The 25,405-nt window shown below is 36.0% G+C and overlaps 1 protein-coding gene across 1 annotated transcript in view; it reads left to right on the top strand.

The window, feature by feature from the left end:
- The first annotated feature begins 2,104 nt into the window (after positions 1 to 2,104).
- The window catches only part of NELL2 (neural EGFL like 2), a 428,865-nt gene continuing 405,564 nt past the window's right edge, over positions 2,105 to 25,405 (top strand). The window contains exon 1 of the mRNA XM_050749376.1: positions 2,105 to 2,122. The gene's annotated coding sequence lies outside the window, so the exon portion shown is untranslated. The remainder of the gene's footprint in view (positions 2,123 to 25,405) is intronic.

Here is a 25,405-nt window from a genome sequence, read left to right as displayed (position 1 = left end):
TCTCTTCTAATTCTTTATTAAAAAAAAGAACACACAAATCACCCAGCAGCATGAGCCAGAAAGCTTGTCCTTATCCTTCACTCTTCCACATCTAATCCATCACAATTACAATCTTCTGGACATTTTTTGAACCACTTGCACAACCTTTGAATCTGTCCATTTTGTCATAGCTTGTTCCCTTCTCTGAGATACCCTTATCTCTTATCCAGGCTGCTAGAATAGCCCTTAGCTCATCTCTCCATGTCTATTCTTGCCTTCTTCTAATTCATAGCAAAGAGCTAGAGAGAAATTTTTACAAGGCAAATATGATCATTCACTCTCCTTTGGAAAATTCGGTGAAGGTTTCCCATTGTCTACCACGATAAAGTAAAAATGCTTAACCTTGCCTCAATTCCTGTATGATCTGGCCCTTGCCTGCTTCACCAGACTTACTTTGATGTACCCTCTCCTTTACTCTTTGGACCCTAGTCAGCCTGACCTATGGATTTCTTAAATGTGCCTTTCTTTCCTGCCAAGGGTCTTTATGGTGTTATTTTCTTTGCTTACAACATTCTTCCCTGTCTAGTCTTCAAATTAACCCTTATTAGTCCCTAGTAAGCAGTTAACTCCTATTTATTACTTTGCCCAAACATCATTTCCCATTTTGATCTTTTAGAAAAGCTCGCATCTGTTTAACAAATGCTCTCTTGTCACCCTGCACCTTTTTTTCATTTTCATCTAGCAGTTATTGGGCACTCTTCTAAAAGCTAGAAATGGAATGAGGGGAGACTGACAACAATTATAGGACAAAACAAGATAATTTCAAATGGTGATGAAGATTACAAAGAAAATAAAACCAATTACTGTGCTAGAAAATGACTTGAGAGAGGTACTTTGGTTATGATGTTTGCAACTGCAATTAAATGAATGATAGTTCATTTTGTTTGTTGAATGTCTGTCTTCTCTGGAAAAACATAAACTTCCAAGAACTGGGACTTTGTTACACTTACTCACACCATAACCCAGCAGCACTAGGTATAGTGCCCAGAATATAGCAGACTCAATAAGTATTGCCAAATGAATGAATTGGCCTACTGTATTAGCTCCCTAGAGCTGCCATAACAAGTATACCAAATCAGGTAGTTTAAAACAACAGAAACTTATTGTCACAGTTCTGGAGACTTGAAGTCTCAGATCAAGGTATCTGCAGGGCTATTTTCCCTCTGAGGTCTCTCAGGGGAAGAATTCTTTCTTTCTTCTAGCTTTTGGTATTTGCTGGCAATCATTGGCATTCCTTGGCTGATAGCTGTATCACTCCAATCTCTGCCTCTATCGCTGCATGGCCTTTTTTCTTGTGTGTTTCTTGTGTGTTTAATCTGGTCTATTTTGGCGTTGAATATTCCTCTTATAAGGATATCAGTCATTTGATCAGGAGCCACATTAGTCCAGCATGATTCATCTTAACTTAATTACATCTGCAAAGACCCTATTCCCAAATAAGGTTACATTCACAGGGATGAGGTGGGGGATGCAGGTGGTTAGTACTTCAACATATCATATTTAGGGACACAACTACAAAGTCAACCAACTGTCCCTATTTCTCTCAGAAAAAGGAAATCTAAGAAGTTAATTTTTAAAAGTTCATTTATTGTAGTATTTAAAAAGGCTCATTTCTAAGTAGGTTGTATATAATGTACAAACATTTGACTTTGCATCAAATTAAAAATTTTATTTTGTGTCAGTACAATAAATTGTTTTGATTTGTTTTAGACTCTTTGGTTGAATCCTAACTACACCGATATCCATGCCATCCTAAAAAACCAAGACTAGGATTTGACCAAATTAAACTTATATTCTCTATTCCCTTAGCAGAGGAGAGCTTATTTCTTCATGTATTAAAAATACATGAATGTGGAAGGATACTCATGATGCTCGCATCTTAAAAATCCACCCTGACATTTTTGCAAGGACTATGTGTGGGACGTTGACATATTTTTGTTATACAATGACAGTTTTAGTGCAAGTTGTTCCCATTGTGACCAGGGAGGAAGAGCAAATAAAAGGGAAAGAATAAGTTACAGTACAAACCACATGTGAACTGAAGCTGTCAAGTTGCACAAAGGCAGAAGTACTCTCTGAAAAGGTGAGAAGTCCTTTTGTGTATGATAGGTGGGGTGGAGGGTGGGAGGGTCCCTAATATTGTCTGCTGTATGCTATCTTAGAAAAGTCATTTTTTCCTATCAAATACCCCCTTGGGTCTTCTGAACTCCATTAGCACTTTTTTGTTTTTAGTTGTCTCAAATGACCCTTACATAATACTTATTGCTTGTACTGTTCTAAGTGCTTTACATGTATTAATTCAATTAATCATAACAATTCATTTCCATTGTGCAGTTGAGGGTCAAGGTACACAGAGGTTACATTACATGTGAGCTGGAGCCACAATTCAAGCCTGCCGGTCTGCCTCTGGAGCCCACTCTCTGACTCATCTTGCTATACCACCTATGTAGTATATTTTGAACTTGTTTTATACCTCTGCCAGACTGTAAGCTTCTGAGAACCTAGCCACTGTGTCTTTCTTAGATTTGTATTTTCTGTGAAGCCTAGCTTAGTATTTTGTGCACAATAGGTACTCAGTAAATGCTTGCAAATGAATTGAAATTAGACCACGATTTGCAAAAGTCTATTTAGGGTTTAGGTCTCTGACTTCCATGTCGTGGTTTAAATGAGAAGATGTTCATCTGAAAAAAACAGAATCTCAAATAGATATAAATAATCCAGGGAAGCTGATAAATGTCAGTTTGGGTGCTTCCAGCCTCTCTTGGGCGCTCTTTTCCTTTCCTCCCTCAGCCCCCTACCTGCTAACTATAAAAATGTGCACGTAGGTTAGGATCTCAAATGATTTCACTGAGAGTGGCTTAAAGTGTTACTCTCTTAAGAACATTTGTATTTTCACAGAAATTAATTACTAATAATTTCAGCCATCAGTCAATAAATGAGGGAGGTATTTATTTGAGCAACAGACCTACTCCAGAGCTGTGGAAATTATACCCATTTTTATGTGAAGTATTTCATTTTATGGATTTGTTGGTAACATTTGCACTGGTTTGTACTCTCTCTCTCTGTATAAATATAAGACTAATTAAACGCAAATAAAAATTTTAATCTTCGATTTAAAATCTGGCACTACTGAAATGTTATAGACATGTTGGTATTCATTTGCTTGTAGGAAATTCTGCCACTAAGAATTTAAATTTAATTTGCCTTTTTATTATGTGATATGTGCATCACAAGCCTGTGGGCAGTAGATGAGCTTTAATAAAGCTAAAAATAAATAAAATGGGAATGTTAATAAACCTTGTAGCTCATTAAACATTTGGATTCACTGAGTATATATCTATTAATTTTAGAGGAGACTACATTAGGAAACCTTTGTTACATGAAGGTTGCAATTAAGTGAATAATATATTCAAATTCAATACAAAACATCTTCCACATCTTTTTAGTGACAATTCTTTAGCAAAAAATTTCAAGGAACTGAAAGGCTTAAAAAGTAATGATTAAATATGCAAATATAACAATTTATAGTTCTTTCTAAAGAATTAAAATTTAAAAGATATGTCCAAATGGATTCTCTTCTTACATCTCATTATCTTCTTTATCTACTTTAGCATTTGTGATTTCATTATTTTATTAAGAAAGTGCTTTTGTTTCTTAACCCCGTTTATTCTTCTACTTTATTTCTATATTTCAAAATTCTCCCTTAGATTTTCTGTTTCCTCATTCTATTAACATATATTACATAAATTCCAAATTATTCTTTTTTTCTCTGTGAATATTCCTCTTTCCTTTGAAAAGCTCTCCAGTTTCTAACCTTAAAATTCATGCTTAAAGACTTTATTTCCAGAATCATTTTTGAGTGTGTGCTACCATCAGTTATCCATGAAAATCACCATCGGCTTACGAATGTATGGCTATACAAAAAGTGGACACTCATTTTCTGCCTTTTTTGCATGTTTTCCTTTGGAATTTAGGTTTATTTTTAACATTAAATGCATGTATTAGCTTGCTAGGGCAGCCATGCCAAAGCAGCACAAACTGAATGTCTTAAACAACAGAAATGTATCGTCTCACAGCTCTGGGAGCTGGAAGTCTGAGATTAAGGTGTTGGCAGAATTTGTTTCTTCTGAGGGCTGTGGGAGAGAATCTATTCCATGCTTCTCTCCTAGCTTCCAATGGTTTGTTGGCAATCTTTGGCAATCTTTGACGTGTCTTGTAGACGCGTCACTCTGATTACTACCTTCACGTTCACATGGCATTCTCTCTGTGCTCGTGTCTCTCTCTTTGTCTAAATTTCCCCTTAATATTAATACTAATAATTATCATTTTTATAAGGACACTGTCACATTGGATTAGGGCTCACCCTAATGACCATGTCCTAAGTTGGTCTGCAAAAATCTTTTTTCCAGGGTTATGGTCACAGGTACTGGGGGTTAGGACTTTAACATCTTTTAGGGGAACACAGTTCAACCCACAATAATAACACAGTTACATTCAACATACAGTTATTATTTATGTAGGTTTCCATTATATTAATATTAATGTTAGTATTAATACTAATAATTATCATTTTTACTACATGCTGAGCACCATTTATCTTCATTGTACCACTGCATTTCCACAACATTCTTAAGAAACAGACACTATTATTTTTTCCTCTGTTTGCTAGAAAAACTGAGGTTTAGGGAGTTTTAAAAATTGTTACAGATAAGCAGTTGTATCATTTAGGATGTTTGTGGCTACAAGTAGCTGGATACCCGAAAAGGGCTTAGACAAAGTATTTTTTTTTTCTCATGTTCGAAGAAATCTGGCAGTAGGGTGGTTGAAGGTCAGGTTAAGTCATTGCTTGAGCAGTGTCATCAAGAACTTGAGCTCTTTTATGTTTTCATTCTGTCATTCTTAGCATGTTAGTTGTCTTTGTCAGGTACTTTCAGGGTCATGTGATCATATCCTCAATAAGAGGGAAAAACTACCTATGCAGTGTTAGCCTCTACATTGGGAATCAGGGACTGCCTATAGAGGAGAGAGGGAAGCAATGACTGACTGTTGGGTACTGTCTATCAAATAAGGACTGCCATTAATCTCCTCTGCATGACACCTTACAAAGGACATTAATAGAAAGGCTCCTTTCAGAAATTAAAGATGGATAATGCATGTGATCTGACACAAAACCATCAGTGAGCAAGGGTGAAAGAATGAGTCTTCATGGTGTGTTTGGATGTGAATTACTTAGAAATACTTTTAAACACTTGCCTGTGCGAATATAGAAAGAGGAAAATTAAAGTTCTTAGGTTTTTCTGATTGGCAGGAGATTCTACAAACACACACACACACACACACACACGTATGCACAAACATATAAATATGCCAAGTTAGCATAAGGCTAGTGGGGTCAAGTGAGTAACACAATCTATAATAGATTAAAATAAATGACAATAGAAATGTCTATTTTTTGTAAAACTCTTCAAAATATATTTTGCAAGCTTCGGAGTTAACACGAGCTTCAGGTTGAATGGATTGCATTCCAGATGGTTAAAGAGAGGATCTTTAGCAAAACAATTTGATAACAAGGGAGTCTTTTTTCTTTTCCCTAAATGTGAGATTAACACCATATAGGATCTGTACTTTAGGGTAAAAAACAAAATCAAATTTAATGTAAATATCATTTCCATCACTACCACCACCCCAGGTTTAATATCTATTGATGCTTTCTACCTGAATACGTTTTTGCTGTGATGGTTGCATCTGCTTTTGCAAGCCACATGTTAAAGAAACTTTAGCTCAAGTGGAGGTATTTTAGGCAGTGACCAGGAAAATAAAAGTTATGTTCAAGAGGAAAGGACTCAAAATATTCAAACTAAAATGGTTGATGCTTAACAGTATTAGTTTTCTACTGCTGTAAACCAAATGATCAGTTGATGGCACAATCCATTTCTTTGAAACTATATAGCAGAGAGCCCTGATTTTTTGAAGCTGTTGTCTGGAGGCTGCCCTCAGGTCCTAGAGGCCACTTGCAGTGCTTAGAGGCCATTTAGTTACTTGCCACATGAGCTTCTGTAACATGACCCCTTACTCCTCTAGCCCGCAGGACAGTCTCTCTTGATTAGAGTCTCTGACTTCAGGGAGGGCCTAGTCACTCTTTTAAGGGCCCACGCAGGACAAGCTTCCTTATGATTAACTTGAAATCAACTGATTTGGGACCTTAATTACCTCTGCAAAATCCTTTAATCTTTGCCATATTCTATTGATTAGAAGCAAGTCACAAGCCTCCCATATGTTCAATGGGAGGGGATTATACAGGGTATGAACACCAAGGTGGGGGATTCATGGGCCCACCCTAGGGTCTGCTCACCACATTTACCTAGAGAAGGCTCAGGAAGACATGATAGCACTGTGTTGGCCATGTGCAATATATTAGCTCCTTCAACTCTCCATTAGTTACTATTATCCTCTTCTTACATATATGGAAACTAAGACTTAGGACAGTTAGACAGCTCGGCTGAGGCCAGTCACTTAGGAAGTGGCTGGGCTGGGTTTCTCTGAATTCAAATGCTGTGTTCCTTCTATGTCATAATGTTGTTTTATTCTACTGTATAATCATCAAGAGGTCAAAGAGAGACTCATGGATGGAAATTTTAGGGAGAAGGACCTTTTGACATTTTCTTGCAGTAAATCCACCTTGGTATGGACTGAAGTTAGTTCGGTGTAAGGTTCTTCAATCCTGGCTGCATATTCGAATCACTTGGGGAGCTTTAAAAGCACATTCTCAGGGATGCTCCAATCAGATTAACAAAATGAGAGTCTCTGTGGGGTAGGGCCAGTTGCTTTGGTGTGTTCATGTTTTCTTATTGGTCCTGGCCAAAATGTTTAATTTGAGTGGAATAAAAATTGAATAAATAACAGGTTGAAAGGATATTTGAAGGTGAAATGGACCATTTTGTAGGAGGCAGTGTTCTCTTATCAATCAACATGTTTTTGTAAAAATAATCTAGCTGCTTGTCAGGAATATTATAGAGGGACTTTGAGAATGAATGATTAGACTAGAGGACCTTTAGAGTTTTCTGACCTTGTGAGCATATGATTCTATGGCACTGGTGTTCAAAAAGTGTTCAATATGACTTATAATGCTTTGCCTTGAAGGGACTCAAATTTTGTCATTTTCTTGACTTACATACTCTGTACAAACCTCTTCCAGGAAAATTGTTGCTGTGGTGGGGAAGGTGAGATTTCTGGTTAATAATGATGGATGCCATGAGGAGTGCAAGGAAGGTGTGATGGAGTAAAGATGACACTAGAGATTTTATTAGAAAGAAAACTAAAAAAAAAAAAAAATCACAATGGTGCCCTATTTAATATTAATTTCCACCATATTTCTGGAATTCTCTTGCTTCTTTATTCTTACCCTAGTTATAATAATTTCCATTTTCAAAAGTGTGGGTCTGGTGTGATGGTTGATTAATACCTTTTTTTTTTTTTTTTAGCTTAGTTAGATTCTGAATCCATTTCATTTGCCTTATTTTCTACTTACTATTCAGATTGTTTTTATATTTTCAGCTTTCTTGCCTTTAAACTATTTTCTTTGCCTCATTTGATTTCAGTTATCTTTTTCCTTTTAAATTCTTTCTCAGCTTCTTCATCTTCATAACTTTAAATCTGCAGTTATTTGTAGCTTTCATCTAGCTAACATTGGCCTGTTGGTTGCCTATTACCTGCTGTGTCAGCATACTTTGATACATGTTACTTGTCAAATCATGTAGGCTTTTTGATACTTTAACTTTGATTTACACATCCTTGAAATATATGATGCAGATTTTAGAAATTTAAATATAGCAGGTGATGAAATATTACATTTTGGAAAGTGGTGGCAGTGAGTATGCAGTAAAGGTGTTTGAAAAGCTTTTAGACTACTCTGAAGCTAGGCATCTTTCAGCCCAACTGTATTTTCATCATGTTGAAACAAATGCAGGGATTGATGAGTGATGCCATTTAAGAAGTACAATGGGTTGACAACTTCATTCATACAATTAACACAAATTACCGAGCAATGGTGGTGGTTATTTTACAATATTTTCCCCATGGTTTTTTTTTTTTTTTTTTTTTTTTTTTTTTTTTGGTATCTGTTCCCATAAAATGCAGACAGCAGTCTTTGAGGGGACTGTTCTGCATTCTAATGGCTGATTCTCAGTAAATTGTTGCCTGACCTTGGGGTCTTCATTTAGTTTTTTGAATAAGCTTCAGAATAAGTTTCAAATTATTGGGAAGAGAATTTTAATCTCCATTTACTTCCAAGTATATTACTTTCAATTCCCACATGTCTTGCCAGTCACCAGCACAATTAGTCTCAGAAGATGAAGAATAGAGAGGGGAATTCTTTAGAAACAATATATTGCATGAGTCTCAGTTCCTTATTTGTGTTTCATGGTTGTCTAAGATCTGATGGTAAACAGAAGGATGAAAAGGCATATAATTTCCCTCATTTACTGAGAAGACAAGATAACCTGGAACATGAAATAAAGCAAAATTCAATGAGAAAGCAATGAAAAATTACAGATTCAATCTTTTGCAATTAGTTGCATATTGTATATCTTTTAAATAGCTTTCAGTTTTGTAAATTTTGCTAATTTGAAATTTACAAAAACTACGTTATTTTTATCACTATGTGTTTCCAACAAAGTGCATTCTTTTTGTCTTTATGCTTTTCCAACGAATATTTTAAAAATGAGTTATCTTAAAAGTTTCTTTTTGGCCGGGCGTGGTGGCTCACGCCTGTAATCCCAGCACTTCAGGAGGCCAAGGCAGGCGGATCACAAGGTCAGGAGATTAAGAACAACCTGGCTAACACAGTGAAACCCTGTCTCTACTAAAAAATACAAAAAATTAGCCGGGCGTGGTGGCGGGCGCCTGTAGTCTTAGCTACTCGGGAGGCTGAAGCAGGAGAATGGCATGAACCGGGAGGCGGAGCTTGCAGTGAGCGGAGATCGCGCCACTGCACTCCAGCCTGGGCGACAGAGGGAGACTCCGTCTTGGGAAAAAAAAAAAGTTTCTTTTTTACTGAATCCAGCCTCTTTAATTTTAATGCCATGTTTACTGATGACTAATACAATTATATCTCCAGCCGAGACCTTTCTCTACACTCTAGGAGTATATATCCAATAGCTTTCCCAACACTTTCACTTTTGTTTAACATCCACTAAATATTTAGTGAGCAGCTACTGTGTGTTAAGCACTGTTCCAGGTTGTGGGAATATATCAGAGAATAAAACAGAGAAAAATCTTGTTTTCATGAAGTTTTCATTATGTTGAGGAGACACAATGAGATAAATATGAAAAATGGGATGTTAGATGGTTTTAATTGCTATGTAGAAAATCTGGAAGAGGCACTAGGAAATGTGAGTGGGGTGGTTTGCAATTTTAAAAGAGGTAGTCAAAGAAAACCTTATTGATAAGATGACATTTGGGCAAAGTACAGAAGAAGGTAAGGGAGTGAGCTAAGAGGACACCTGCAGGAAGAGCATTCCAGGCAGAAAGAACAGCAACTCTAAAGGCCTGGCTGCTTATTTTTAGGAATATTGACAGTAAGGATACTGGGGAGACTGAAATGGAACAAGGGAAGGAGAGCGATATCAGAGGGGTAAAGTGGACAAGATCATGGATGGCTTGGCAAGGACTTCAGTTTTTACTTCAAGTGAGATGGAAAACCACTAAGGATTTTAGGCAGAGCAGTGACACCAGCTGATTTATGTTTTAAAAAGATCACTTCTTTGGATGCTGTTTTGAGGATAGACTGAAGGGAATGATGATAGCAGGGAGACCAGTTAGGATGATGACTTAGACCATGGCAGTTGTGGGTGGAGATGGTAACTGGCCAGATTCTGTCTATATATTGAGAAGTAGCAGACAGGATGTACTGAGCAATTGGATGTGGGATGTGAGAGAAATGACTCCAAGGTTTTTGGCCTGAGCAATCAGAAGGATCCATCTAGCATTTACTGAAATGAGGAAGATGCTTTTATTCAATGTGGAAGTGAAAAAAGAACCTTTTAGACATTATTATTATAAAATGTCTACAAGAAGACTTATCATTTTTAATCCTCAAAATGTGAGTTCTTTCTTATCATTTCAATTTTAAGGTAACTCTGAACACCATTTAAAAAATTCAGTAAGGAGGGTACAGTGACCTGAATTTTCAAACAGTTGTGATTTTGATGTGAATCATATTTTTTGTTAAAATATATTAATGTTTATGAATTTTATAGTATGTTAAGAGTTTGGGAATTTCTTTGCTAAATTCACAACTATTCAAACTTGAAACATAATGCTGAATCCTGCCTTGACCTCCCAATTATCTCTGGCAGCTATTTTAGGACTGGGAAGGAGAAAATTCCTATATTATATTTATCTTTGTTTTTAACCCTAGTTTGAGAGCTGATTTTTTAAATAACTTTTTTTCTTAATAAAGAACTTAGATATGCCATCATGGAAAATCTGAAAACTAGGAAGAAGTATAAAGAAAAAACTAGAAATCAACTTTATTTTTTCATCTTGCTGTTACATTTTTATATCCTGACTTTTTCAATCAGGTGTATGGTGAAAATAATGAGAGCTAGGAGACTGTGGCTCACTATCTAGGGTAAAGATTGATGTTTCAATAAAGCTTCCTACTTAAGGGAAGAGCCCAAATGGCCTTGTGTTATCTCATTTTCACCAATATCTAAACAGGCTACTGATTTATTACAAAAATTTCCCAGAGTAAGTGTGCAATAAACTAGTTTAAGAAAGGAAAGAAAAACACTCCCTATGACCCCAGCATATTTATTTGATTTATTTAACAAAAATACACATTATGCTTACTATATGCCAAGCATTTTTCTAAGGACTTTATAAATATTAACTTATTCAATTTAATCATCAGAACAACTGAGTTAGGTACTGTCACACTTTCCACTTAATAATGGCACAGAGAGGTTAAGTAATTTGCCCAAGGTCATACAGCTAGTAAGTAGAATAGCTACGATTTAAACCCAGGCAGTTTGGCTGCCAAGTGTCCATGCCTAACCACTACTACTGCACTGTCATGAACTTGGATCCTGTATAGTCAGAATCCAAGTTCATTTTGTTTTGGTCACATTAACTCAGTAGGAAACTAATATTATTTTTGTTCACATAAACAATCTGAATTTATAAGGCTCACGTACTTTTATGTATTATTACGCTTCGCATGTAGAAGGTACTAAATAAAAGTTTATTAGGTGGAAGTATAAATAAATGATGTCATGTGGTGGGAAGCCAATTTAATTAACTTGTAGTGATTTCCCCATTACCCCAGTAGCATTTTCCAGAATACATTCCCACAGAACATTAGTTCTCTGATTTTCTCCTTTAAAAAAAGATTCTACTGTGAAGTTAGTTTAGAAAACTGCATATTCTGTTAGCTTTTTTAGATTTTCAGTGTGTATTAGTATATTAAGAGATGCAGAGAAGTCCGAGAGTAAATACATCCTTCAAATTTTAACTCTTTTGATCAGAGATGCCTCCTTTTTCTTGTGATAATCTTTCAACATTCCATAGAACTAGTAGCCTATGGAATATGCCTTGGCAAGTAACTACTTTATAGGATGAGGTCTAAAGCCTTAAAAATAATTTACAAGGGTGCTTTTCCAATTTCATTTACAAATTCATCATCCATTGTATCTCCTCATAAACTACATCTCTTTCTTCACAAGTAGCTAAGTGTTCCATGAATTTTAATTCTTCTAGATTCTGCTGGCTTTTTTCTCTCTGTGTGGGCTTTTCCATTCTCAATACTACCCTCCCCCAACACATAGACACAGGGACCTTCAACCTGAACTCCAACTCAGTCCTCAGGGCCCAGTTTAAATATCACCTGTGACTTTACTCTCACTCTCGCAGAAAGATTTAGCCACCACCTCCTTTTTGGTCCCCTAGCATTTCGTATATAAATGTATATTATAAATATATATTTTGCTTACATACGTGTTTTTTCTCTTGTTTATCGATGACTCAAAGGCAGGGTTATGTCTTTTACTCATTTTTTATTTCCCTAGAACTTAACATAGTAAATATTCAGTCCTGATAGAACCTCTGTCTTGAAAAGGTGCTGTAGTTTTCATTTATTTTTAATTTTGATATATTCACCCAAACAAGGTTGCCCATACGAATTTTGTAGCTTTATTATTTTTGAGGAAGACAAGGATTAAACACAGACATTTACTTAATTTTTGTGGTGCTTTATCCATTTATCTTTTGAAAGTTTATAATTTAAAATGTTACTTGGAATACTTAGGGTTTACTGCTTAATCACATAGCCAAATGGTTTCCCTGAGAAATATATGTTATTTCTTTTTTATTGTTCTTGTTATTTTGTAATAGTCTCCTTGAAATTGAGTAAGACCAATCAATGTTCAGAATGATTGGAGCAATTTTCTAAAACCTGCAAATTCTCCTGTTGACTTACAATAGTTAAAATACTCAGGGAAATAGTGTAATCATTTCCTTCGCTGTAATTCGTCCTACTCCCACATTTGTAAAACAGTACTTTATTTACCTATTTATTTAATAATTTTAGATGGATTCAGGGAGTTCATGTGCAGATTTGTTACATGGGTATATTGCATGATACTGAGATATGCATGATCCTATCACTTAGGTAGTGAGCATAATATGCAACAGTTTTTCAACCCTTACCCTCCTCCCTACCTCTCCCATCTAGTAGTCCTCAGTGTCTATTATTGCTGTCTTTATGTCCAAAAGTACCTAAAGTTTAGCTCCCACTTATAAGAGAGAGCATGTGGTATTTGGTTTTCTGTTCCTGCCTTAATGTGTTTAGGATTATGGCTAAGTCCTTGTGTTCCATTTTTTAAAAGAAAAAAAGGATTATGACCTCCAGCTGCATCCATATTGCTGTGAAGAACATGGTCTTGTTCTTTTCATGGCTGTATAGTATTCCACATGTATATGTACCACATTTTCTTTATCCAATCCATCATTGATGGGCACCTAGGTTGCTTCCATGTCTTCGTTATTTTGAATACTGCTGCAATGAACATACATGTGCATGCATCTTTTTGGTAGAGTAATTTATTTTCCTTTGGGTATATATCTGGTAATGGAATTACTGGGTTGAGTGGTAGTTCTGTTTTAAGTTCTTTGGGAAATCTCCGAACTGTATTCCACAATGGTTGAACTAATTTATGTTCCCACCAACAGTGCATAATTACTCCTTTCTCTCCACAGCCTCCTCAGTGCCTGGTGTTTTTGAGTTTTTAGTAATAGCCTTTCTAGTGCAAGATGGTGTCTCATTGTGGTTTTGATTTGCTTTTCTCTGATGATTGGTGACGTTAAACATTTTTCATGTTTTTTGGCCACATGTATGTCTTTTGAAAAGTGTCTGTTATGTCTTTTGTCCATTCTTTAATGGGTTTATTTGTTTTTTGCTTGTTGAATTGAGTACCTTATAGATTCTGGATATTAGACCTTTGCCAGATGCAAAGTTTGTGAATATTTTCTCCCATTCTGTAGGTTGTTTACTCTGTTGATAGTTTCTTTTGCTGTGTAGAAGCTCTTTAATTAGGTCCCACTTGTCAATTTTTGCTTTTGTTACTATTGCTTTTGAAGACTTAGTCATAACTTCTTTCCTAAGGCCTGTGTCCAGAATGGTGTCTCCTATGTTTCTTCTAGGATTCTTATAGTTTGTAATCTTTCATTTAAATCTTTAATCCATCTTGAGTTAATTTTTTTTTTGTATATGATAAAAGGTAAGGGTCCAATTTCATTATTCTGCATGTAGCTAGACAGCTATTCCAGCATCATTTATTGAATAGGGAGTCCTTTCCCTATTGCTTATTTTTGTTGACTTAGTTGAGTATCAGATGGCCGTATTGTGTGTAGCTTTATCTCTAGGTTCTCAATCTGTTCCATTACTCTGTGTGTGTGTGTGTGAGCATGTGTATCTATGTCTGTGTGTTACCAAAATCATGCTGTTTTGAGCACTGTAACCTTATAGTATGGTTGAAATTGGGTAATATAATACCTCCAGCATTGTTCTTTTATCTTAGGATTGCTTTGACTATTTGGGCTCCTTTTTGGTTCCATATGAATTTTAGATTTTTTTTCCAATTCTGTGAAAAATAAAGTTGGCAGTTTGATATGAATAGCATTGAATCCGTAGATTGCCTTTGATACTATGGATATTTGAATGATTTGGTTCTTCCAATAATCCATGAGCATGTCATATATTTCCATTTGTTTGTGTCATCTGTGGTTTCTCTCAGCATTTTTTTTGTCATTCTCCTTGTAGAGATCTTTCTCCTCTTTGGGTAGATCTATTCCTAGGTATTTTGCTTTATTATTATTATTTTTTTGTGTGGCTATTGTAAATGGGATTGTGTTCTTGATTTGGCTCTCGGCTTGAACATTATTGGTATATAGGAATGTTACTGATTTTTCTACATTGATTTTGTATTCTGAAACTTTACTGAAGTTGTTTATCAGTTTCAGTAGCCTTTTGATGGAGTCTTTGGGGTTTTCTAGTTATAGAATCATATGATCAGTAGAGACATAGTTGAATTTCTTTTTTTTCCTATTTGGATGGCTTTTATTTCTTTCTCTTGCCTGATTGCTCTGTCTAGGACTTCCGGTACTTTATTTTTAAAAGTAATTAGTCACTTTTTCAACTTAATAGAGCATTGTATTGATTTCTCAATTACTCTGTTCTTATGTGTTCTGTGATAGGTATTTTTTAAGGTCAAACACCTTTAAAGTAAATCTAAATAAATTACGTTAGCTGACTCTTCTTTCAGAGAAAGGATGTCAGAAAGAATTACCCACCACTCAAGAGATTCCCTTTTAATATTGATGATTGAAATAACTTTTAATTATTTATTTTTCTAGTGTGGTCATTAGTAGTCTGTAAAAGGTAAAAATAAGTTCTCTTTTCTTATGAGGAATGCTGTATCTTTAGCAGCACAAAGGTTCATCAACTCATTTACTTTAGACTACCTGTTGAATATAACTTCCTTTACGGAATATTTTAGTGCCTGGATCACTCTAATTTCATCCAACACTAGTTCTGCCATAATTCTTAAATATTTTAATGTCCATGTGGATGATCTTGCTACTACTGTAGCCACTTGATTCCTTGACCTCCTTTCCTTCAGTGATATTGTCTTCCATTCTTCCTTACTCATCCTCATGTTCATTCAAGACCATATTATAAAAATAATTGCAATCTTGTCAAAATCTCAATTCCATGAATCCTTCTGTTATTACAAACTCTTATCTTTCCAGTTTATTCTTGAATACACTTTACTCAACGATCTTTTGACCTTTACCTACCTACTATCTGTTTTACTGCCTTTCTTACCCATCTTAAATTTCATGATTAATCACTGTAAGAATTCCCTTGTACATACCCTCTGTTCCTCAACCAAATCATAAGATTGGTTAAATACAACTCTTCTATACCTTATCTATACCGCATAGCTTCCTAGGTTTATGGGTCTCACTTCAAATTATTGATCACTAAACTCAAGTAGACTTTTAATGCTTCCTAGCCATCATATTTCTCCATGCCACACATATTTCTGTACTTCTAGATGTCCATTTCATATCTTTTCCTCTCTTCTGAAACCTCAAACATGTCTATTTCATCATAACTTCCAACGGATGACTTTGCTTCCTATTCCACTGAGAAAATAAAAGCAACTGGCCGGGCGCGGTGGCTCACGCCTGTAATCCCAGCACTTTGGGAGGCCGAGGCGGGCGGATCACAAGGTCAGGAGATCGAGACCACGGTGAAACCCCGTCTCTACTAAAAATACAAAAAATTAGCCGGGCGCGGTGGCGGGCGCCTGTAGTCCCAGCTACTCAGGAGGCTGAGGCAGGAGAATGGCGTAAACCCAGGAGGCAGAGCTTGCAGTGAGCCGAGATCGCGCCACTGCACTCCAGCCTGGGTGACAGAGCGAGACTCCATCTCAAAAAAAAAAAAAAAAAGAAAATAAAAGCAACCAGAAGACATCATTCTTAAGCATGTACTACCGCATTTAATGACTTTCTGCCTTTGTGTGCCTAAACTCTGCCTTCTGCCTTGTTAGGATGCCTGAAAAACTGTCCACATTTGCAATTAATGCCAACATTTTACTTGTGTACTATATCCTATTTCTCGAATGCACTCAAGGACATCATTACAATGATTTTCCCTTGTTTTTCTCCAGTTACTGGTTTCCCTCTCTAATGGTTATGTCCTACCATCTTACAAATGTACTGTTGTATCTTTCATTTTAAAGCAAAAAAACAAATACAGCCTTATTTGATCCTACTTTGCCTTCACTCAATCTACCATTGTACTTCTCTCCTTCCCTTTATGGAAAAATTATTCCAAAGAGTTTTCCTACTGTACTATCTCTAATTTCATTTTTCTGTTTTCATATTATCTTCAACCATTTCAAACAGGTTTCTGCCTTCAACTGAAATGTTTCAACTGAAATATTTCTGACTAACGTAACCAGTTCCTCCCATATTGCTAAATCCAAAGGCCAAATATCAATCGTCATTTTACTTGGCCTATAAGCAATACTTGACACTTTCATGACATCACTGTCTTTTGGTTTTGCACCTAATCTGCTAGCTTATTGTTCTCAGTCCTTTGTTATGTTTTTCTCTTTCAGAGCTTTTAATGTTGGAGTGCCCAGAACTCTTATTCTTATTTTCCTTTCTATTCTCATAGTCTTTGTGATCTCAATTAGTCTTATAGCTTGTATTAGTCCATTCTCATGCTGCTATGAATAAATACCCAAGACTAGGTAATTCATAAAGGAAAGAGGTTTAATTGACTCACAGTTCTGCAGGGCTGAGTAGGCCTTAGGAAACTTACAATCACTGCAGGAGGAGAAGCAAACATATCCTTCACATGGTGGCAGGAAAGAGAAGAATGAATGAAGAGGGGGAAAAGCCCCTTATAAAACCATTAACTCTCATAAGAACTCACTCACTATCATCAGGACAGCATGGTGGTAACCACCTGTATGATTCAATTACCTCCCACCGGGTCCCTCCCAGGACACACAGGGATCATGGAAACTACAATTCAAGATGAGATTTGGCTGGGAACACAGGCAAACCATATTATAGCTTTAAGAGACATCTATATACTTATGAGTCACATGTATATATATATTTCTTATGTGTTTCTTTCCTTTAAATCCCAGTCATTTAACTCCAGCTGCCAGATTAGTATTTCTATCTGGACATCTTAATGGTCATCCCAAGGTTAGTATGTCCCGGACTTACCTTCTGATTACTGTTTCTTTTCTCCATCTCTTCCTCTAGTTTTTTCATCTCAGTGAATTCGAATTTTGTTCTTTAAGTTATTCAGGTAAAAAAATCTTTGAGTTCTCCTTTATTCATCTTTTTATCTCGTATCTCAATTCCAGTCTGGCAGTAGATCCTATCTACTCTGAATTCAGTGTAAGTCCAGAACCTCACCACTTCTCACCGTATCTACTCAGTCTTATCCTGGTTTGAGCCATCATCATTTTTAACCTGGATTATTGCAGTAACTTTCTAACTGCTCTACTCTTTACTCCTTCAGTAATTGTTAACATACCAGCCAGAATTAAGAGTTTTAAATATTTCATATAATATCATTCATGTGTTTAAAGTTCTTCTGTGACATTTCATTTCACTTAAAGAAAACTCAGATTTCTTAGAGTGACTCATAAAACTCACGTAATTTAACCTCATTTCCTCTTACTCTCTTCCTATCCCCAATCGTACTACTGCTTCTCCAGGCACACTAATTCCTTGTGTTTCTCAAGTTTGCCTAGAACATTCCCACCTCAAGGCTTTTGCTGTTGCCTCTGCCTAGAAACCCTCTTCCCTAAGATATCATCATAGCTCACCTCCTTGCCTCCTTCAGGTCTTGATTTTAATGCCAATCTTTGTGAGACCATTACTAAACACCCTATTTTAAAAGTTAACCTCTGTATAATCTTCACATTTTTCTTTCCTATTGTATTATTTCCATGGCACGTATTACCATCTAGAATACTATGTAATTAATTATAGACAATTTAGTTTATTATTTATTCCCTGTTTTTCCCCTAGACTCTCAGAGGGTAGCAATTTTTGTCTTTTTTTAAATTAATATATTAATAGTGTCTGTTGTATAGTAGACCTTCATTAAACATTAATTAAATGAATATGTATATAATGGTCATACTGAAGAAAAATATTTTTATAGGATTCAGACCAAAGGGCCCACTATGGGCCTGTGAGAGCTAGTCAGATGGTGGATGATTTATTTGCAGGTTGTATGAACATCTGATCTTGATATGGGCCAGAGAGGATACAAAATAATTCAGTGTATCGTAAAAAATAATTTGGGAAGAGACATTAAGGATCCCTCAGTGCTTGGATAACCAGATATTAATGAAGGAATTTATATTCATCAATTTTTATCCATTTTTCAATGCTTATGTTTTTGCTGGATCATTCTGGTCTTAGTGAAAACTCACTTTAAAAATCTTTACTAATGAAAGAACACATGTCTTATAGAAGAAATATATTCAGAAATTAGAGTCATCTCATATAAGATTTATAAACAGTTATAAGAACTTATGCTTGGAACAGTAAAAAACATCAAAAGGGGAAATCTGTAAGTATAAACACACCACATAAAATAGAAATTATAAAATATAATTAAATAAAATGCCAGCTTACAACACACATACTTTAGAAGAAGAAATAAAGAAAATACAGGAAAATATAAAAATAAACTGTTATGAAAGTACAGGCTGAGATACCCAATCTGAAAATCTGAAATCTGAAATTCTTGCAAATCCAAATTTTTAAGCACTGACATGATGCTCAAAGAAATGCTCATTGTATTTTAGATTTTCAAATAAGATAATCCATGTAAGAGAACATCTACATCATTGGAACTCTGATACAGAAGTTGTTGTTTTTTTTTAATCTTATAAAGTTGAAGAAAATTTGGTCCAGTCATTGGTGTTCAGGTTACTTTTGTCTCTGCTTAAAACTGTTTAACTCTCACTGGACAATGCCCACTGGGGAAATTATGATAGAATAACCAAATCCCTAATGAACCATCAGGCCACTTTTTATTTTATTTTATTTTTTTTTGCAAAATGTAGTGATTAATGACCCTATCTCATTCCCTTAAGCCGTTTATCTTCAACTGTACTTTTTAGTGTACTAAAAATTAATTTGATTATATTTGCAGCATAAAGTTTTAATGAAATGCTTTGAGGAGGATTAGAAAATAAATTGTGTAACATTTGATTTTAAATATGCATGGAGTTTTAGGAGCCCATATTAGTTAGGGTGGGCTAACTGCTATAACAAATAATCTCAAATCTCAGTAGCTCTTATTTCTAGCTCATGTCATAATTCAATGAGGGTAACTGGGAGGTAAGAGGAAGGCCTTTCTTTTTCACAGTCATTCAGGGACTTGAACCTCCTTCCATCATGTGGCTTTCATTGTGTTTTGTTTTTTGATCTTCAAGGGCTTTCTAGCATTCCACTGGATATCTTTGTATCTGTTCAGCAGGCAAGAAAAGAGAGACAGAATATGGAAGTTTTAGGAGCCAGACCTGGAAGCATTGAGTATCACTTCTACACATATTCCTTTAGCTATAAGTTAGTTGAGGGCTTTACCCAAACAAGTGGAGTGGAAAGTGTATTCTTAGAATAAAATAAAATGGGATGTGTTGAGCATATAGCATTATATCTATTACAATGTCTGATCTAGCCTTTTCCCATTTATTTTATTTCAGATGTTTAATGCAATGAAGTAACATAAGTTTTTCTAAAATAAATTTATTATTTTAATTTGCTATCTTTATAAGTTTGTGGTCCAAAAGAGTCATAGACATTTAATAGATTTGTTTTAAGTGTTCCTGGCCATACATATTAATTTGTCTAGATTTTAAAGCTAAGTTTTTTAAAATTTAATTTAATTAGTTTACTTTTATTATACTTTAAGTTTGGGATACATGTGCAGAACGTGCAGGTTTGTTACATAGGTATACATGTGCCATGGTTGTTTGCTGCACCCATGAACCCATCGTCTACATTAGGTATTTCTCCTAATGCTATCCCTCCCCTTTCCCCTACCCCTCAACAGGCCCCAGTGTGTGATGTTCCCCTCCCTGTGCCCATATGTTCTCATTGTTCAAATCCCACTTATGAGTAAGAACATGCAATGTTTGATTTTCTGTTCCTGTGTTAGTTTGCTGAGAATGATGGTTTCCCGCTTCATCCATGTCCCTGCAAAGGACATGAACTCATTCTTTTTTATGGCTGCATAGTATTCTACAGTGTTTATGTGCCACATTTTCTTTATCCAGTCTATCGCTGATGGACATTTGGGTTGGTTCCAAGTCTTTGCTATTGTGAATAGTGCTGCAGTAAACATATGTGTGCATGCGTCTTTATAGCAGAATGATTTATAATCCTTTGGGTATATAACTGGTAATGGGATTTCTGGGTCAAATGGTGTCAAATGGTATTTCTAGTTACAGGTCCTTGAGGAATCACCACATTGTTTTCCACAATGGTTGAACTAATTTACACTCCCACCAACAGTGAAAAAGCATTCTTATTTCCCCACATCCTCTCCAGCATCTGTTGTTTTGTGACTTTTTAATGATCGCCATTCTAACTGGCATGAGATGGTATCTCATTGTGGTTTTGATTTGCATTTCTCTAATGTCCAGTGATGATGAGCTTTTTAAAATATGTTTGTTGGCCACATAAATGTCTTCTTTTGAGAAGTGTCTGTTCATATCCTTTGCCCACTTTTTTATGGTGGTTTTTTTTTTTTTTTCTTGTAAATTGTTTAAGTTCCTTGTAGCTTCTGGATATTAGCCCCACTGGATAGACTGCAAAAATTTACTCCCATTCTGTAGATTGCCTGTTCGATCTGATGATAGTTTCTTTTGCTGTGCAGAAGCTCTCTATTTTAATTAGATCCCATTTGTTAATTGTGGCTTTTGTTGCCATTGCTTTTGGTGTTTTAGTCATGAAGTCTTTGCCCATGCCTATGTCCTGAATGGTATTGCCTATATTTTCTTCTAGGGTTTTTATGGTTTTAGGTCTTATGTTTAAATCTTTAATCCATCCTGAGTTAATTTTTGTATAAGGTATATGGAAGGGGTACAGTTTTAGTTTTTTGCTTATAACTAGCCAGTTTTCCCAACACCATTTATTTAATAGGGAATCCTTTCCCCATTGCTTGTTTTTCTCAGGTTTGTGAAAGATCAGATGGTTGTAGATGTGTGGTGTTATTTCTGAGGCCTCTGTTCTGTTCCATTGGTCTATCTCTCTGTTTTGGTACCAGTACCATGCTGTTTTGGTTACTGTAGTCTTGTAGTATAGTTTGAAGTCAGTTAGCATGATGCCTCCAGCTTTGGTCTTTTTGCTTAGAATTGTCTTGGCTATATGGACTCTTTTTTGGTTCCATATGAAATTTAAAGTAGTTTTTTCTAATTCTGTGAAGAAAGTCAATGGTAGCTTGATGGGAATAGCATTGAATCTATACTTTACTTTGGGCAGTATGGCCATTTTCATGATATTGATTCTTCCTATCCATGAGCATGGAATGTTTTTTCCATTTGTTTGTGTCTTCTATTATTTCCTTGAACAGTGATTTGTAGCTCTCCTTGAAGAGGTCCTTCACATCCCTCATAAGTTGTATTCCTAGGTATTTCATTCTCTTTGTAGCGATTGTGGATGGGAGTTCACTCATGATTTGGGTCTCTGTTTGTCTATTATTGGTGTATAGGAATGTTGTGATTTTTGCACATTGATTTTGTATTTTGAGAATTTGCTGAAGTTGCTTATCAGCTCAAGGAGTTTTTGGGCTGAGACAATGGGGTTTTCTAAATGTACTTTCATATCATCTGCAAACAGAGACAATTTGACTTCCTCTTTTCCTATTTGAACACCCTTTATTCCTTTCTCTTGCCTGATTTCCCTGGTCAGAACTTTCAATACTATGTTGAATTGGAGTGGTGAGAGAGGGCTTCCTTGTCTTGTGCCAGTTTTCAAAGGGAATGCTTCCAGCTTTTTCCCATTCAGTATGATATTGGCTGTGGGCTTGTAATAAATAGCTCTTATTATTTTGAAATATGTTCCATCAATACCTAGTTTATTGAGTGTTTTTAGCATGAAGGGGTGTTGAATTTTATTGAAGGCCTTTTCTGGATCTATTGAGATAGTCATGTGGTTTTTGTCATTGGTTCTGTTTATGTGATGGATTCCGTTTATTGATTTGTGTATGTTGAACCAGCCTTGCATCCCAGGGATGAAACTGACTTGATCATGCCGGATAAGCCTTTTGATGTGCTGCTGGATTCAGTTTGCCAGTATTTTATTAAGGATTTTCACATCAATGTCCATCAAGAATGTTGACCTGAAATAATCTTTTGTGTGTGTGTATCTCTGCCAGGTTTTGGTACCAAGATGATGCTGGTCTCATAAAATGAGTTACAGAGGAGTTCGCCTTTTTCTGTTGTTTGGAATAGTTTTATAAGGAATGGTACCAGCTCCTCTTTGTACCTCTGGTAGAATTCAGCAGTGAATCCATCTAGTTCTAGGGTGTTTTTGGTTTGTAGGCTATTAATTACTGCCTCAATTTTAGAACTTTTTATTGGTCTATTCAGGGATTTGACTTCTTCCTGGTTTAGTCTTAGGAGGGTGTATGTGTCCAGGAATTTATCCATTTCTTCTAGATTTTTAATTTATTTGTGTAGAGGTATTTATAGTATTCTCTGGTGGTAGTTTGTATTTCTATGGAATCAGTGGTGATACCCCTTTATACTTTTTATTGTGTCTATTTGATTCTTCTCTCTTCTTTATTAGTCTGACTAGTGGTCTATCTATTTTGTTAATCTTTTAAAAAAAAACAGCTCCTGCATTCATTGATTTTTTTGAAGGGTTTTTCATGTCTCTATCTCCTTCAGTTCTGCTCTGATCTTACTTATTTCTTGTCTTCTGGTAGTTTTTTTGTTTTGTTTTGTTTTCTTTTGTTTGGACAGTGTCTTGCTCTGTTGCCAGGCTGGAGTGCAGCGGCGTGTTCTGGACTCACTGTAACCTCTGTCTCCTGGGTTTAAACAATTCTCCTGCCTCAACCTCCCGAGTAGCTGGGACTACAGGCACATGCCATCACACCCAGCCAATTTTTGTATTTTTAGTAGAGATGAGATTTCACCATGTTGGCCAGGATGGTCTCAATCTCTTGACCTTGTGATCCACCCCGCTTGGCCTTCAAAAGTGTTTGCTAGCTTTTTAATTTGTTTTCTCTTGCTTCTTTTGTTCTTTTAACTGTGAAGTTAGGGCGTTGATTTTAGATCTTTCCCACTTTCTCTTGTGGGCATTTAGTGCTATAAATTTCCCTCTAAACACTGCTTTAGTTGTATCCCAGAGATTCTGGTACATTGTATCTTCACTCTCGTTGGTTTCAAATAACTTCTTTATTTCTGCCTTAATTTTGTTATTTAACCAGTAGTCATCCAGGAGCAGGTTGTTCAGTTTCCGTGTAGTTGTGCAATTTTGAGCGAGTTTCTTACTCCTGAGTTCTAATTTCATTGCACCATGGTCTGAGAGACTGTTTGTCCTGATTTCCATTCTTTTGCATTTTCTCAGGAGTGTTTTACTTCCAATTATGTGGTCAATTTTAGAATAAGTGTGATATGGTGCTGAGAAGAATGTATATTCTATTGATGTGCAGTGGAGAGTTCGGTAGATGTCCATTAGGTCTGCTTGGTCCTGAGCTGAGTTCAAGTACTGAATATCCTTGTGAATTTTCTGTCTCATTGATCTGTCTAATATTGACAGTGGGGTGTTACAGTCTCCCACTATTATTGTGTGGGAGTCTAAGTCTCTTTGTAGGTCTCTAAGAACTTGCTTTACAAATCTGGCTGCTCCTGTGTTGGGTGCATATATATTTAGGATAGTTATCTCTTCTTGTTGCCATGATCCCTTTACCATTATGTAATGCCCTTTTTTTGTGTTTTTTAATCTCTGTTGGCTTAAAGTCTGTTTTATCAGAGACTAAAATTGCAACCTCTGCTTTTGTTTGCTTTCCATTTGCTTGGTAAATCTTCCTCCATTCCTTTATTTTGAGCCTGCGTGTGTCTTTGCACATGAGATGGGTCTCCTGAATATAGCACACCAATGGGTCTTGACTCTTTATCCAATTTGCCAGTCTGTGTCTTTTAACTGGGGCATTTAGCCCGTTTACATTTAAGGGTAATATTGTTATGTGTAAATTTGATCCTGTCATTTTGATGCTAGCTGGTTATTTTGCCCATTAGTTGATGCAGTTTCTTCATAGTGTCATTGGTCTTTACATTTTGCTATGTTTTTGCAGTGGTTGGTACCAGTTTTTCCTTTCCATATTTAGTGTTTACTTCAGAAGCTCTTCTAAGGCAGGCCTGGTGGTGACAGAATCTCTTAGCATTTGCTTGTCTGTAAAGGATTTTATTCCTCCTCTTATGAAGCTTAGTTTGGCTGGATATGAAATTCTGGGTGGAAAATTCTTTTCTTTCAGAATGTTGAATATTGGTCCTCACTCTCTTCTGGCTTGTAGGGTTTCTGCAGAGATATTCTCTGTATGTCTGATGTGCTTCCCTTTGTGGGTAACCTGACATTTCTGTGTGGCTGCTGTTAACATTTTTTCCTTCATTTTAACGTTGGTGAAACTGACAATTATGTGTCTTTGGGTTGCTCTTTTCAAGGAGTATCATCATTATGATGTTCTCTGTATTTCCTGAATTTGAATGTTGACCTATCTTGCTAGGTTGGCGAAGTTCTCCTGGATAATATCCTGAAGCATGTTTTTCAACTTGGTTCTGTTCTCCCTGTCACTTTCAGGTACTTTGTCTTCATACTTTATTTCATTAAGTGGATCTTCAATCTCTGATATCCTTTCTTCCACTTGACCAATTTGGCTATTGATACTTGTGTATGCTTCATGAAGTTCTCATGCTGTGTTTTTTCAGCTCCATTAGGTCATTTATGTTCTTCTCTCAACTGCTTATTCTGATTAGCAGTTCCTCTAACCTTTTATCAAGGTTCTTAGCTTCCTTGCATTGAGTTAGATCATACTCCTTTAGCTCGGAGGAGTTTATTATTACCCACCTTCTGAAACCCACTTCTGTCAATTTTTCAAATTCATTCTCCATTTTGTTTTGTTCCCTTGCTGGCGAGAAATTGTGATCCTTTGGAGAAGAAGAGTCATTCTGGTTTTTGGAATTTTCAGCTTTTTGCGCTTGTTTTTCCTCATCTTCATGGATTTATCTACCTTTGGTCTTTGATGTTGGTG

The sequence above is a fragment of the Macaca thibetana genome, chromosome 11 (genome assembly GCF_024542745.1).
Source record: "Macaca thibetana thibetana isolate TM-01 chromosome 11, ASM2454274v1, whole genome shotgun sequence".
NCBI classification, from domain to species: domain Eukaryota; kingdom Metazoa; phylum Chordata; class Mammalia; order Primates; family Cercopithecidae; genus Macaca; species Macaca thibetana.
This window is presented reverse-complemented; position numbering and strand designations above follow the sequence as displayed.